This window comes from Podarcis liolepis (genome assembly GCF_965112155.1).
Source record: "Podarcis liolepis genome assembly, chromosome: 6".
NCBI classification, from domain to species: domain Eukaryota; kingdom Metazoa; phylum Chordata; class Lepidosauria; order Squamata; family Lacertidae; genus Podarcis; species Podarcis liolepis.
Window position 1 is genome coordinate 7093754 of NC_139559.1, and position 15887 is coordinate 7109640.

General features: G+C 44.7%; 1 protein-coding gene across 1 annotated transcript in view; it reads right to left on the reverse strand.

Moving 5' to 3' along the window:
• Positions 1-15887, reverse strand: part of RGS19 (regulator of G protein signaling 19) — a 98357-nt gene that overhangs the window by 79002 nt on the left and 3468 nt on the right. The gene's annotated exons all lie outside the window — the stretch shown is intronic.

Genomic DNA, 15887 nt, shown 5'->3' on the forward strand with positions numbered 1-15887 from the left:
CTTCTGGGTAGGCTCTTAGCCTACAATCCTATACTCACTTACCTGGGCGTAAATCCTGTTGAACTTGGTGGGACTTCCATATATAGGTAAAGGGACCCCTGACCATTAGGTCCAGTCGTGGCTGACTCTGGGCTTGCGGCGCTCATCTCGCTTCATTGGACGAGGGAGCCGGAGTACGGCTTCCATGTCATGTGGCCAGCATGACTAAGCTGCTTCGGGCGAACCAGAGCAGCGCACGGAAACGCCGTTTACCTTCCCGCCGGAGTGGTACCTATTTATCTACTTGCACTTTGACGTGCTTTCAAACTGCTAGGTTGGCAGGAGCAGGGACCGAGCAACGGGAGCTCACCCCGTCGTGGGGATTCGAACCGCCGACCTTCTGATCGGCAAGTCCTAGGCTCTGTGGTTTAACCCACAGTGCCACCCGCGTCCCTTTCTATACATAGGGTGGGGCAGAAAGTGTTCAAAAGTGAACTTTCTTGCCATAAGTTCATTATTTAAATGCTTTAGAGGAGTGGTTGCTAAACAGAGGCCTGCGGAGAAGCAGCTTTCAGGCTGGTTGTCAAGGCAACCAGGAAAGTGACAAAAAAAACTGCTGAAGATCTGTGATGAAGGTTTCTGTGATGTATCCTCCTTGTGCTGAAGAGGCAACCCACTTCATAGAAATACTGCTTACCTCTTCAGTCATATAACATTTGTTTTTATCTTGTATTTTTATGCTGCGAACCTGCCCTAAGATCTACAGATCAAATTACACAAATTTAATAAATACAATAAATAAATAAACGAACAAACCTGACAGTATATTGTAATGTCCCTTCCCCCATTGCATACATATAGCATTGCTGGTCACAGCCACAAAGTCCAAATTAATGTCTGAGTTTGAATGTTTAGTCTTTATTCTCTCCTGCAGTTGCCAAAAGATAATACAACACAAGGAATTTCTGCAAAGAATAAACACAACAGAATAGCAGTTCTCAGTGCAAGAAAGTGTTATGAGAATTATAAGGTCTAAGATATAAAATAAATGTTCATAAATGTACCAGGCAAACACATACTGTACGTAAGTACAGTATATAAACCACGTGTCTGAAATAGTACAGGAAAACCACCTTGAAGCCATTTTGACTTTCCCAAATTGACCTCAAATCTTTCTCTGCAAGGAGGAATGAAATGGGAAAAGCTTTCCAATTGTCTTTGGACTGTAGGGGCTTACGCTTCCCTTTGCAAATACAGTCTGGCAAGTATCTGTTAAGCTGAGCACACTATCAATATGTGAAGAGATTCAGGAACTAAGTATTTACCATCTCCAAGGAATGGCCAGGCTACCCAGAAAAGGCAAGCAGATAAGGCATTATCAGGTATCCTGGCAGACAGGAGAGAAGCAACACACTCAAATTTCTGCTGGGGACCACCTCTTTCTGTGATGTATGTATGATGTTTTGGGGGGTGGTCTTGAGCTACAGGGGAGGCAATTTCAAAAGTCTATTAATAAAGATCAGGCTTGCTAGCTGCTTTGCTTCTCAATATTCTCTGCTTGGCCTCTGTTATTTTCTCCTACTGATAGAGAACCTACATAAGGACTCTATATGGGCTCTTGGGTACCCCATAAGGGAAAAGGAGCAGTTTTTTCTTATAACAAAAGTTTAAGAGTTACTGTAGAGGGAGTTTCTGAGATCTTTGGGACTTGCAAGAGAAACAAAGATGTCATGGGCTGGAATCCGTTGAAATTGTCCTGCATTAGCCATGTGGTTTCCTTTTCAGGATTGGTGGAATAAGATACAGTGATCACCTCTGGGTTAGATAGGCTAACAAGGGGGTCGGATAAATTCATAGAGGAGGGTAAGCCTATCAGAGCAGCATGACTTTTGGGGCTTGCGAAAGACATTGCAGTGTGTCCTCCCCACCTGCAGGGGCGCTCTTTTTGGGATTCCAACTTGCCAGCCATGCCTCCCTCCAAGGCACTATACATACATGCCCATTGCAAAGTACAATATCTTTGCAATGCATCCCTATGGGACTGCCTCTCCTGGTATGCCCCGCGGAGGACCTGAAGGTCCACAAATGACAACACCTTGGAGGTCCCAGGTCGCAAGGTGGTTGCATTGGTCTCAACAAGGGCCAGGGCCTTTTCAGTACTGGCCCCGACTTGGTGGAACGCTCTGTCCCAAGAGACTAGGACCCTGCGGGACTTGACATCTTTCCGCAGAGCCTGCAAGACAGAGCTGTTCCGCCTGGCCTTTGGTTTGGACTCAGTCTGACCCTTATGTTTCCCTCCCCTTATTGTCTTGATCTATCGGCTACTTTTAAAATGAGACTGCATTTTAAATTGCATTTTAACCTGTATTTTAAATTGGTTCCTCTCCCATTATGTTTTTACTGTGATTTTATTGGTGTTAGCTGCCCTGAGCCCTCTGGCTGGGGAGGGCGGGGTATAAATAAATTATTATTATTATTATTATTATTATTATTATTATTATTAATGTAATATACTGATATAAAACAGCTACTTAATCTAAAAAAAGAACAAAGGCAGAAAGGAGAAACGAATTTGAAAAAGGGAAACCTAAAGAGAGAGAGAGGAGAGAAAGAGAGAGAAAAGATTAGAGAGAGATAAATTAGGATAGCAGGACTTCCGGCTCTCTGTCCTGCAGCTACATATGATATTAAGATCCAATCATTCTATCTTCCATAAACCAGTATTTTTTTCAATCTTCAGCTATGACAAGTTCATTTTCTATTTCACGCAGAAACTCCACAAGAAATTTCCAATCCTTAATAAGTGTCAGGAATGATTTTTCTCTAATTAAACACGTTAACTTGGCCATCTCACCCAATAGTTTTATCAGCCAATTCTCCTATAGCTGGGAAGGCTGTATCTTTCCCTCAAAAGACACGTGCCTCCCACTCTCTGCGAACTAGCTCTGCGAGGGGAACAGGCGCCTCCTAAAAGTGCTCAGCACCCTTTTAACAAACTACAGCTCCCAGAATCCTTGGAGGGGGCAGGGATGCAGATAAGTTTTTTCTCCCTTTCTCATCACACTCTGATAGAGGAGGGACAATGCAAGGAAGCTGAGCGCTGGAAGATTCAGGACAGAGAAAAGAAAGGCAGCGTATAGTTGAAACAATGGAACTCCCTGCCACTTGAGGCAGGGATGGCCACAGACTTGGATAACTTTAAAAGACAGATCCAGCAGCTTCGCTTACGCTCTGGCTCTCAGTCAGGCCCTGAGCTGTGCCTGAGTTTCCACTTCGCTAGGGAGGGCCATAGATGGATGGTGTTTTGAACTTAGAAGCTCCCAGCTTTTATCCTCAGCGTTTCTGGGCAAGACTGGGTGTCATGTACTGAGTTGAATAGGATCCAAAATGCAGCAGTCTGATTGGTCCTAGAACAATAGGATTCAGAATGCAGCAGTCTGATTGGTCCGCAGGAGCCACCCAATCCAGCTCCAGATGGAAGTGAATCCACAACCTGATTGGCCTACAGGAGAATCCTGGAATTAGCCAATCACATGCAGCGCATTGCGTAAATAATGTATATAAAGCAGACATTCTGGGGGAACTTCCATTCCTTCTCACCACTATGAGCTGAATAAAGAGCATGAAATCCACTCTCGACTCCGAGTATATTTCACTGGGAGAGATTGCATGCCTGAAACCCTGAAGAGCCTCTGCCAGTCAGTGTAGGCAGCACTGAGCTATATGGACCAGTCAATCTGACTCAGTAGAAGGCAGTTTCCGTCATCCACTCCCTCCCAAAGCACTTCTGCAAGCAAAGCGATTGGGCTTCTGTGGTTCTGAAATTCCCATCTGGCGCTCTGCCTTCTCAGCTCCTGTTGCTCTGGAAGAGATGGTGTGTTTGTGTGTGTGTGTGTGTGTGTTTATGTGTAGGGTTGTGTCTTTGAGAGCCGGCCACCAAGCCATGCGACTGGTGTGGGAACCTTCAGTCCTGGGGCAAGCAAGACCTGAGTTCAAGAGCACGCTCTTCCTCTGTGGTTTGCAACAACCGGTACTCAGAACCATACTGTCTCCGACAGAGGAGGTAGGGCATAGCTGTCAAGATCAGTAGTCATTGAAATCAAAGCCATCATAACCAATAAAATATAAGGTAAAGGTAAAGGGACCCCTGACCGTCAAGTCCAGTCATGGTCGACTCTGGGGTTGTGGCACTCATCTCGCTTTACAGGCCGAGGGAGCCGGCGTACAGCTTCCGGGTCATGTGGCCAGCATGACTAAGAGCAGCGCAGGGAAACACCGTTTACCTTCCCACCGGAGAGATACCTATTTATCTACTTGCCCTTTGATGTGCTTTCGAACTGCTAGGTTAGCAGGAGCAGGGACCGAGCAATGGGAGCTCACCCCGTCGCGGGGATTCGATCCGCCGACCTTCTGATCGGCAAGTCCTAGGCTCTGCGGTTTAACCCACAGTGTCACCCGCGTCCCCTTATAAGCACCCATAATTAGCACCCAAAATATAAGCACCCATAAAATAACCCCTGTAAAGCAGCACAGCCGTTAAAGCAGGGAATGTGAGCTTACCGTATTATTATTTATTAATTTCTCCCCGTTCCTCGGCTTTACTTTCTGAGCTGCGTTCTTCTGTGCATCCAGTAGGTGCCACCCAACTCCAGCAATCGGGAACTCGATTTCCCGGGCCCACATCAGAGGACAGACCCTTTCTCTCTTGAAAGCAAGAAGGGGCCGTCTCACCCTCCCACAACGCCATTTGTTTCCTGCTAGCCACACGCTCACTCCTGCAGCCAAAGACTGAGATCAAAACCGACACATGAAAGATGACACAAATATGTCGAACCTTTCCCCTCTGCCTCTGTGATCTTGCCGCATGCTTGCTCCTGGATCTCCCCAGTCCGATAAACACCCAAAGCTCCCTAGTCATGTTTCCTAGGGACAGAATCACAGGACACACATAAAACAAATTCACGCACAGGGGACATTCGCTGGGAAACCAAAATGCTTGTTTCCAAAGCTATTATACTACCAACCTGACTGTATGCTTGTGAAACATGGACCACTTATCAACGCCATCTCCAACTCCTTGAAAGATTCCATCAACCGTGTCTCTGAAAATTTTTACACATCATTCGGAAGCCGGGTGAACTAATGCCAGTGTACTGGAAGAAGCAAAGATCACCAGCGTCGAAGCAATGATTCTTCAACAACAGCTTCGTTGGACTGGTCATGTTGTGCGGATGCCTGATTGTCATCTTCCAAAGCAACTATTCTACTCCGAACTTAAAAATGGAAAGCATAATGCTGGTGGTCAACAAAAGAGGTTTAAAGACTGTCTCAAGGCAAATTTAAAAAAAAGTAGCACAGTGGTACCTCGGGTTAAGAACTTAATTCATTCTGGAGTTCCATTCTTAACCTGAAACTGTTCTTAACCTGAGGTACCACTTTAGCTAATGGGGCCTCCTGCTGCCGCCACACGATTTCTGTTCTCATCGTGAAGCAAAGTTCTTCACCCGAGGTACTATTTCTGGGTTAGCGGAGTCTGTAACCTGAAGCGCCTGTAACCTGAAGCGCCTGTAACCCAAGGCACCACTGTACAGTGGTACTTCGTGTTGCGCAACCTCCAGGTTATGGAATCTTCAGGTTATGGCTGCGGCAAACCCGGAAGTGTATACTTCCAGGTTTTGCCGCTTGCTCATGTGCAGAAGCGCTCTATCACACCGTGCAGGTGCACAGAAGCAGCACCTCTAGTTACAGATTTTTAGGGGTGCGCACGGCACCCCGAAGCGAATTAAATCCATAACCAGAGGTACCACTGTATAAACACCAACAACTGGGAAACACTTGCCTGCGAGCACTCCAATTGGAGAAAAAGCCTTTATCAAAGGTGTCATGGGCTTTGAAGACACTCGAACTCAGGATGCAAGGAAGAAACGTGCTAAGAGGAAGGCATGCTTGGTAAATCCACACCGTGATCAACTCCTGCCCGGGAACCAATGTCCCCACTGTGGAAAGATGTGTGGATCCAGAATTGGCCTCCACAGTCACTCACGAACTCGTTAAAACCGTCTTTATGGAAGACAATCTTACTCAGCTACCAGTGATCGCCAAAGAAGAAGAGAGAATGATAGAACCATAGAGTTGAAAGTGAGACTGTTCCTCTGTCGAACAGGATGATGCCTAGAGCTACTCACAGGATCAGAGGTAGACTGCGACCACCTCTGGAGGCTCAGTATCTGTTGCCTCATGCGCCAGAGCCTCATTCTGTAGCTGTTTGGTTTCAGGCCCACAGCACCTGCCCTGTGGAATATGCTCCCCATAGAAACTAGACAGGAACCAACAACTGTGGTCTTTCATCCTGTATTAAAGACTTTAAAAATAGTAATCTGCTTGTTTTTCCAGAGAGATGAGCCTATTTACTGGCATTATTTGTTGACAGTATTTTATGATGTGCTTTTTTATGTGCTTTATTACATTCTGCTAAACTTGTGCATCACTATGGGAAGGGTTAAGTTGTTCTATAAATGTTTTCAAATAAATAAATAAGACCCAGTGCACGAGTTTGCTTCCCCCCTCCTCCACCCGCACCCCCATTCCTTTTGTGCTATGTCTGTTAAATTGAAAGCCTGAAAGGAGGAACTGTCTTATTACCGATCTTTGTAAGGCCCCCCGGGAGCCCTTTTTGGCTGAGCAGCAGGGTAAAAATCCTTCAAATAAATACATTGATCCAGTCTGCTTTGTCCTACAGATCTCTATAGGAGGTGCTGAGATTGCTCTTATCTGCTCAGCCGCCCCAATATATTGCCTTAATACTGTGGCTCATTCAGGATCTGCGCAGGTGAAGTTTCGGCACCGCACATTTCTCAGCATGGGTTATATACAATTCCCTGGCAGGACTCCTAACACAAGCCTGCAGCAGGTTGTTTTTTCTCGGCAAAGGAAAAGGAGGGAAGGCGCAGGGTTAATTCACTAATCCTGAATGCAAAACACCCCCTGACATTGCAGTAATTAGGTAAAGGGACCCTGACCATTAGGTCCAGATGTGGCCGACTCTGGGGTTGCGGCACTCATCTCGCTTTATTGGCTGAGGGAGCTGGTGGTCATGTGACCAGCATGACTAAGCCGCTTCTGGCGAACCAGAGCAGTGCATGGAAACGCCGTTTCCCTTCCCGCCGGAGTGGTACCTATTTATCTACTTGCACTTTGACGTGCTTTCGAACTGCTAGGTGGGCAGGAGCAGGGACCGAGCAACGGGAGCTCACCCAGTCACGGGGATTCGAACCATCAACCTTCTGATCGGCAAGCCCTAGGCTCTGTGGTTTAACCCACAGTGCCACCCATGTCCCATTGCAGTAATTAGGCCAGCCAAAAAAACTTCTTCCACATCAACATTCCCAATATAATAAAAGTTAACCTGGTACCTACTTTGTTATAATTTAGATCTACCCCCTAAATCCTTTTCCTTTTTAGTTCCATCAAGCTCGTAATTAATTAAGTAATTAATCAAATGTATACACCATTTGAATGTAAGAAAAACTAAGCCGTTTGCAAATGTCTTCTGCTTTCTTTCTCTTTTAATGCCAATTCTCCAGCTACAACTATGTTTCTGGTTATATTTAGCAGCTGTTAAGCACGTACATGTTTATTTACCACACTCTGTCCTTTTGTTTGCTTGTACGAAAATATTTTTTTAAAAAAATATATAAAATAACAATAATTAAAACTCAAATTGATTCGAATTGAGAATTTGTTGTCCTGGGGTTTTTGGTCAAAGAGTGGCACACATATTCCTTAGATGAAATAAACCAATGGGGTTGGGGAAAGCTGTGTTTGGGTGAAGTTTGCTTCTCTTTCCTGCTCGCTGGGGAACTCTGGGTAATCTTCTAAGCCAGGCTTCCTCAACCTCGGCCCTCCAGTTGTTTTGAGACTACAATTCCCATCATCCCTGGCCACTGGTTCTGCTAGCTAGGGATCATGGGAGTTGTAGGCCAAAAGCATCTGGAGGGCTGAGGTTGAAGAAGCCTGGTCTAAGAGATCTCAGGGGTTCTTGCAACGCCCTTTGAAAACCACAACATTAAAGGAACTGCTATCACATGTGTGGCTTGTATACTGCGGCAATCCCCCTGAAGTTTTAATTCTTCCAGTTATACTGGAGGACCACCACTTGCAAATGCAATGTTTTGCTTAAATCTGATATCACCAGAGGCCTTTCTCCTGGGCATAGTCAGCCAATTGGTGCTAAAGAAGGATAGAACTTTCTTTTATGTATGCCACAACAGCAGCAAGAATACTCATCGCGAAGTATTGGAAGACACAAGATTTACCCATCCAGGAAGAATGGCAGATGAAGGTGATGGACTATATGGAACTGGCGGAAATGACTGGCAGAATCCGAGACCAGGGAGAAGAATCGGCGGAAGAAGACTGGAAAAAGTTTAAAGACTATTTACAGAAATATTGCAAAATTAACGAATGTTAGAAGGATGCTGGAATGAAGTTAAGTGGTTTAAGCAGTAATGCTATAAAGGTGTATGTAAAAATGGATTGATATCAGGTAAAAATTTAAAGTTATACTATACTAAGTTAAAGGATTAGGAGAAAATAAAGAGGGAAAGAAATTGCTGAATTAACTAATTGAATTGGAACACAAAAAAGGGAGGTATGAGGAGGTCAGGGAAACAAGGATATGAATGTAAGGCATGGAAAGATTGATTCTTTTTTTTTCTTCTTTTCCTTTGTAAGTGTTTTCACTTTTTTAATCTGTATTTTGTATTTTATATTTTCTTTGTATTTTTAGGTTTGTCTGTTATTTTTGTACTTCTTGTTTTTATGTAATTCTTTTTTCTGAAATTTTAATAAATATCATTTTAAAAAAAATGATTTCAGGGGGGCGAGTTCTGCTTAACTCTGACGCTGCCTTGGAAATCTTGCTCTTTTTCTGCTCCTGATGTCCTCCCGACCTTTATGCTTTTCACTTTCCTGATCTCCACTCCTCTTGAGTCTCAAGTATTCTTCCTTTTTCTTTTGGGAACAATTATTCAAGGATCTATTCTGAGTGTTGCAGCCTTTGAGATACTACTTGGCTGCCATTATTTCCGTTTCCCTCTTGGGTTGTTACGTAGGCCTTTGAAAGGAAATAAAACCCCACTAGATAGTCCTTCACTGCAAGAATGGCTCTCCTGTATTTTTCAATTTACTTGCCAACTCTCCTCCCATTCCCTCTCCCCCTTGATGAGGCACTGCAAACCCTCCAATGGGAGGCTGTGCTCTGGCTTTATGCAAATCCAGCATTGTGATGTGACGCAACAGATCCTCCAATTGGGGCCGCGTGACGACAGCATTACATTTTTATGTATATAGGCAGAAAGCTCTGGAGCACCAATCCAGCACTGACACATGCCATATGATATTGCACCATGTTGCTCAGTGCCAGAAGAAAGCTTGCGCTTATGGCAGTGTGCAAGCCATATATTTAAAGCACTTGTCTTCCCCGATAATCATGGGAATTGTCGTTTGTAATGGGTGCTGGGAATTGTAGCTCGGTGAAGGATTCTTTTTTGGGGGGGAGCAATGTGCTTTGCACATGCTTTAAATGTGCTTTAAATGCATGATGTGCAGAGACTTTGTCTGCATGGGATAGTCTCCAATAACAAAGGAGTTTCACAAGATTCTCTGGACTTTTATCTGAATAAGGAGACTGAGAGATGATAGCCATCTTCAAATATCTGGAAGGCTGCCACAAGGAAGATGGAGCGAGCCTGTTTTCTCCTGCTCTGGAGGGCAGGACTCGAACCAATAACCTCGTTACAAGAAAGGAGATTCAGGCTAAACATTAGGAAGAACTTTCTGACAGGAAGAGCTGTTGGACAGTCTCCCTCGGGAGGTGGTGGACTCTCCTTCCTTGGAGGTTTTTAAGCAGAGTTGGAGATGGCCATGTGCCATGGATACCTGAAGGAGCATCTCCACCCCCATCGTTCTGCCCAGACACTGAGGTCCAGTGCCGAACTCCTTCTGGTGGTTCCCTCACTGCGAGAAGCAAAGCTACAGGGAACCAGGCAGAGGGCCTTCTCGGTAGTGGCACCCGCCCTGTGGAACACCCTCCCACCAGATGTCAAAGAGAAGAACAACTACCAGACTTTTAGAAGACATCTGAAGGCAGCCCTGTTTAGGGAAGTTTTTAATGTGTGACATTTTAATGTATTTTTTAATCTTTGTTGGAAGCCACCCAGAGTGGCTGGGGAAATCCAGCCAGATGGGCGGGGTACAAATAAATTATTATTATTATTATTATTATTATTATTATTATTATTATTATTATTATTTAGTTGAGATCCCTGCATCGCAGGGGGTTGGACTAGAGGATCCTTGGAGATCCCAGCTGTTATGGAAATTACCGGGGGGACGGGGGACGACGACGTCTATGGGGTTGTTGAATGTTCCAAATATTATGCCTGAATGTATCCTTTCGACCTGACTGCTCAGGGAAGATACCTAGCTTTATAAATCATATACTGTACCTTGCCAATTTAACCACATTCCAACTCCATTTTGCCCTTGGAAAAAGGACTCTTCCCTGCTACCTCCCTTGAGGACATGTACACCCACCCACCCACCCACCCACCCAGGGAAGTGCCCAGGGGTGAGAATTGCTGAGATATCTGAAGATGTGTGCATGCGCACGAAAGCTCATACCAATAACAAACTTAAAGGTAAAGGTAAAGGGACCCCTGACCATTAGGTCCAGTCATGGCCGACTTTGGGGTTGCGGCGCTCATCTCGCTTTATTGGCTGAGGGAGCCGGTGTACAGCTTCCGGGTCATGTGGCCAGCATGACTAAGCCACTTCTGGTGAACCAGAGCAGCGCACGGAAATGCCTTTTACTTTCCCGCCGGAGCGGTACCTATTTATCTACTTGCATGCTTTCAAACTGCTAGGTTGGCAGGAGTAGGGGCCAAGCAACAGGAGCTCACCCCATCACGGGGATTCGAACCGCCAACATTCTGATTGGTGAGTCCCAAGCTCTGTGGTTTAACTCAGAATGCCACCCGCATCCCTATAACAAACTTAGTTGGTCTCTAAGGTGCTACTGGAATGAATTTTTTTTTATTTTGTTTCAATTGCTGAGCACTTAGCTTCCAAAAGCCCATCACCTGACTTGCCCCAGGCTATGGATGTGCAAAGGGAGCTCTACTGTCCTTTGATTGTGGGTACTTGGTTGTTGCCTAGACATGTTTGACCTGTGCTAATCTTGTACCAAGGACTTATCTGGACATGTTTGCCAAGGTTAAACCAGTGTAACCCCTGTCTACCCCTCCCCTTTTGTGACATGTCAGTGATGTAAAGATGATGTACCAATGATGCTGCTCTAAGTGTATTCTGGGGGAAAGAGGGAAGTTTTAAAAGTCAACATCACCCCATTCTCTGGATTCTTACTGCTGTTGGAACCTGTTGCGCAACAATGAAGAATCTAAGTCTACTGCTGTTTTGCTCCAAATTACTTGGCTTGAATTTTCTTCTTTTACTGATCTCATGGACCTGCAGGGGACTTGTACCCCGGTGAGCTGGGCTGCTGAGTAGTCTCTCAACCCAGAATTTTCTTTAACACCTCCAACTATATGATTCTATTCTATGATTTTGTGATTCTAATAATAATATGCCTGTTGTCTTTGTCCATGGAGTTTTCTTGGCAGGGACACTGGAGTGGCTTGCCGGTTCCTTCTCCAGGTGGATCACGTTTAGTCAAAACTCTCCACTATGACCTGTCCGTCTTGGGTGGCCCTGCACAGCATACCTCATAGCTTCTCTGAGTTATTTAAGCCCCTTCGCCACAACAAGGCAGTGATCCATGAAGGACTGTGATCCATGAAGTGATCCGTCACTGGAAGGACAGATCCTGAAGCTGAGGCTCATGAGAAGAGAAGACTCCCTGGAAAAGACCCTGATGTTGGGAAGATTGAGGGCACAAGGAGAAGGGGACAACAGAGGACGAGATGGGTGGACAGTGTTCTCGAAGCTACCAGCAAGAGTTTGACCAAACTGCGGGAGGCAGTGGAAGACAGGAGGGCCTGGCGTGCTCTGGTCCAGGGGGTCACGAAGAGTCGGACAGGACTAAATGACTAAACAACAACAACAATATCCTGGCTTTCCTCCTGGAAGCTTAAGTAGCATATATGGTTCCCCCTTCCTATATGATCCCCACAACAACCCTGTGATGTAGTTTATGCTGAAAACATAGGAAACCAGAGTCAGATCATTGGTCTATCTAGCTCAATATTGTTTACACCAGGCTTCCTCAACCTCGGCCTTCCAGATGTTTTTGGCCTACAACTCCCATGATCCCTAGCTAGCAGGACCAGTGGTCAGGGATGATGGGAATTGTAGTCTCAAAACATCTGGAGGGCCGAGGTTGAGGAAGCCTGGTCTACACTGACTGACAGGTGTTTTCCAGGATTTCAGTCAGGAGTCCTTCCTCGAATGAGACAAGGTTCACCCCATTGAGCTTTGTGCCTGAGTGGGGATTTGAACCCAGGTCTCACAAGCCTTAGTTGAATCCTCTATCCATGCTGGTTAGGTGAGCGTCCATATTGTATGGTTCAACCCTGGCTTCCAGTGCAAAGTATCAGTGCAAAAACTTTACACATGGAAACCCAGTTTGGAACCGAGGCAATGCGTCCCTTTCTTTTTTTCTTTTTAAATAATTTTTATTATTTTCCAACACAAATATACAATTATGCCAAATTTTCACAAATTTGATTCTTTTTAGACTTCCTTCGGCTTCTCTGGCAATCATCCATAATTACATCTCAGTTTACGCATTTCTCTGTTTATATTGCCATTAAACTTCCCTCCCACTCCTATTTATTTTTAACAATATATCTCTGCTTTCACAGTGCTTCTTGAAATCCCACCAGTGTTGTTTGCACATCACATGTTCTTTTCAGATAATCAACGAATTTCCCCCAGTCCTCGATGAACTTTTGGCCTTGAAGATATCTAATTTTTCCAGTTAATCTATCTAATTCTGCATAGTCAGTCAGCTTCAGTCTCCAATCTTCTATTGTTGGTATCTCCTCTTGTTTTCATTTCTGGGCCATAGAATTCTTGCTGCTGTGGCTGCATATTGAAAAAGTTTACAGTCTTTTCTTTTAATTTCATTCCCTGTAATTCCTAAAAGAAAGATCTCTGGTTTCTTTACAAATGTATATTTCAACATCTTTTTCATTTCATTATAAATCATCTCCCAGAAACCCTTCACTTTCTTACATTCCCACCACATATGATAAAACGTACCTTCTTTTTCTTTGCATTTCCAACATTTGTTGCACGTCTTATACATTTTTGATAATTTTACCGGTGTAATATACCATCTGTAAAACATTTTCATAACATTTTCTTTAAGTACTGTACATGCAGTAAATCTTAAATTCTCTTTCCACAGTTTTTCCCAGTCCTCAAATTGAATATTATAACCGAAATCTCTGGCCCATTGTATCATTACCGATTTTACTTCCTCATCTTTGGTATTCCATTCCAACAATATTTTATACAGGCAATGCGTCCCTTTCTACTCTGCTCAGAGAGGTTGAAGGCGGTTGCATAATCTGAGTCAGAGAGAAGTCTAGGCTCTGGACAGCAAAGAAGAATCAGAGACACCACAGGTAATTGAACTCAGCTTCCAGTTTATTTGTACAGCATCTTTGCATATGAAGTGCTTAAGACAATTTACATCGAATCAATAATAATACAAGAGATGAACAAACAACAACAAACAAGCAATCCGAAATATCTAGGATAATGCAATAAGCCACTTACAACAGTGAGGCAATCATACATAAATCATATTTTATAGTCAGTTGTTTAAAATCCGGATATTTATTAAGCAGCAAGGTATTAAACAGCAATTCTGTTAAAAAAAGGAGTTATCAAAATATAACAAAACAAAATCCAGTCAGGTTAGCCACACAACAAAATCAGTTCCCAACAATGCTTCCCTATTCACAATAATGGTGAGGCATGTCTACTCAGAAGTAAGGCCTGCTGTGTTTAGTGGGACTCACACCCAGGTAAGCATGTATGGGATTATGCCCTAAAGCACGTAGTACCCCCGCCACAAAAATATCAATTTAGAAGACATAATTTTCAAAGCAATGATGCAGAATTTAATTGCCAAGAAATTCAGGAGCCTGGGAGCGCATGTTAATAATAAAAGTAATAAATTGTAAAGGCCGAAGTATTAAAAAGGTGGAATATGCTTGCCTACAATTTCATAAGCCCTGGACTTTATTTGACCTGCGGCATTTAAATTCCCAAGCAAAGTACTTCAGAGGACTTTTTCCTGGCTGAGGAGAAAGGAGCAAAGGATGGAGGAGCCATTTAATAATGATTAACAACAATAATAATAATTTATTATTTGTACCCACCCATCTGGCTGGGTACAAATAAATAAAAACATGTCTGTGTGTGATTTTATGCTCCCTCCTGCTTCTATCTTGGAATATAGCAAAATATAACCCAGTGTTAGGAAAACGGAGTCAGAAGTGGGATGATAGCCCAAGGGAGGCTGCTCCACTTGTGTTTTAGGGACCTGGCTGAGCAGTGAGTATTTTTTTCTCCTGAGCAGCATGGGGAATATGTGGTTATCCAGGGACTCCAACCCCCATCATCCACAGCAAGTGTGGTTGGGGATGATGGGAGTTGTAGTCCATCCACATCCAAAGAGCCCCAGGTTCTCCACCCTGGCTCTTGAGCCTCAGTATTATGTTGAATATTATTGACACAAACACACATGATGATGCCAAAGCTTATCATATACAATTGGGCTGGAGGGGGGAGAATAAAACGATGAATTGATTTCCCCCCTTTTATTCAATGTGTGTTAGCTGCTGCTAAGGTAAGAGCGAAGGGTTGTGGAAGCTGCCATGATGATGATGATGATGATGATGATACATATCATCATCATCATCATCATCATCAAGAAACTGTTACTCAGAGTAAGGTAAAGGTAAAGGTAAAGGGACCCCTAACCATTAGGTCCAGTCGTGGCCAACTCTGGGGTTGCGGCGCTCATCTTCCTTTACTGGCCAAGGGAGCCGGTGTACAGCTTCCGGGTCATGTGGCCAGCATGACTAAGCTGCTTCTGGCAAAGCAGAGCAGCGCACGGAAACGCCGTTTACTTTCCCAAAACTACAGTGGTGCCTCGCAAGACGAAATTAATTCATTCCGCAAGTCTTTTTCTTCTTGCGAGTTTTTCGTCTTGTGAAGCACGGTTTCCCATAGGTATGCATTGAAAATCAATCAATGCGTTCCTATGGAGACCGTCCGGGGACAGAGGGGAAGCCGCGGGCCTTCCCCTCTGTCCCCGGACCTGTTTTAAAGCAAGGGAAGGGGCAGCAGGGAGAATCGCTTCTCCCCGTTGCCGCCCCTTGGTTCAAAAGGGGTCCGGGGAGAGAGGGGAAGGCGTGTGCGCGCCTTCCCCTCTGTCCCCGGAGATTGCGGGGCTGGCAACGGGGAGAAGCAATCTTCTCCCTGCCGCCCCTTGCTTCAAAAGTGGTCCGGTGTGCGGGGGCAAGCTTCGTTTTGCGAAGCAAGCCCATAGGGAAATTCGTCTTGCGAAGCAACTCGAAAACGGAAAAACCTTTCGTCTTGCGAGTTTTTCGTCTCGCGAGGCGTTCGTCTTGCGGGGCACCACTGTATTCTAAACTGCCTGTACATTTTAAGCATTGCAACCCACGAAGGTGCCCAATGCTGCACCAGAACATTGATCTATCCAGCTCAGCATTGACAACACCAGGGGTCAGCAAACTTTTTCAGCTGGGGGCCGGTCTACTGTCCCTCAGACCTTGTGGGGGGGGCCGGACTATATTTTGAAAAAATAAATAAATGAACGAACTCCTATGCCCCACAAATAACCCTGAGGT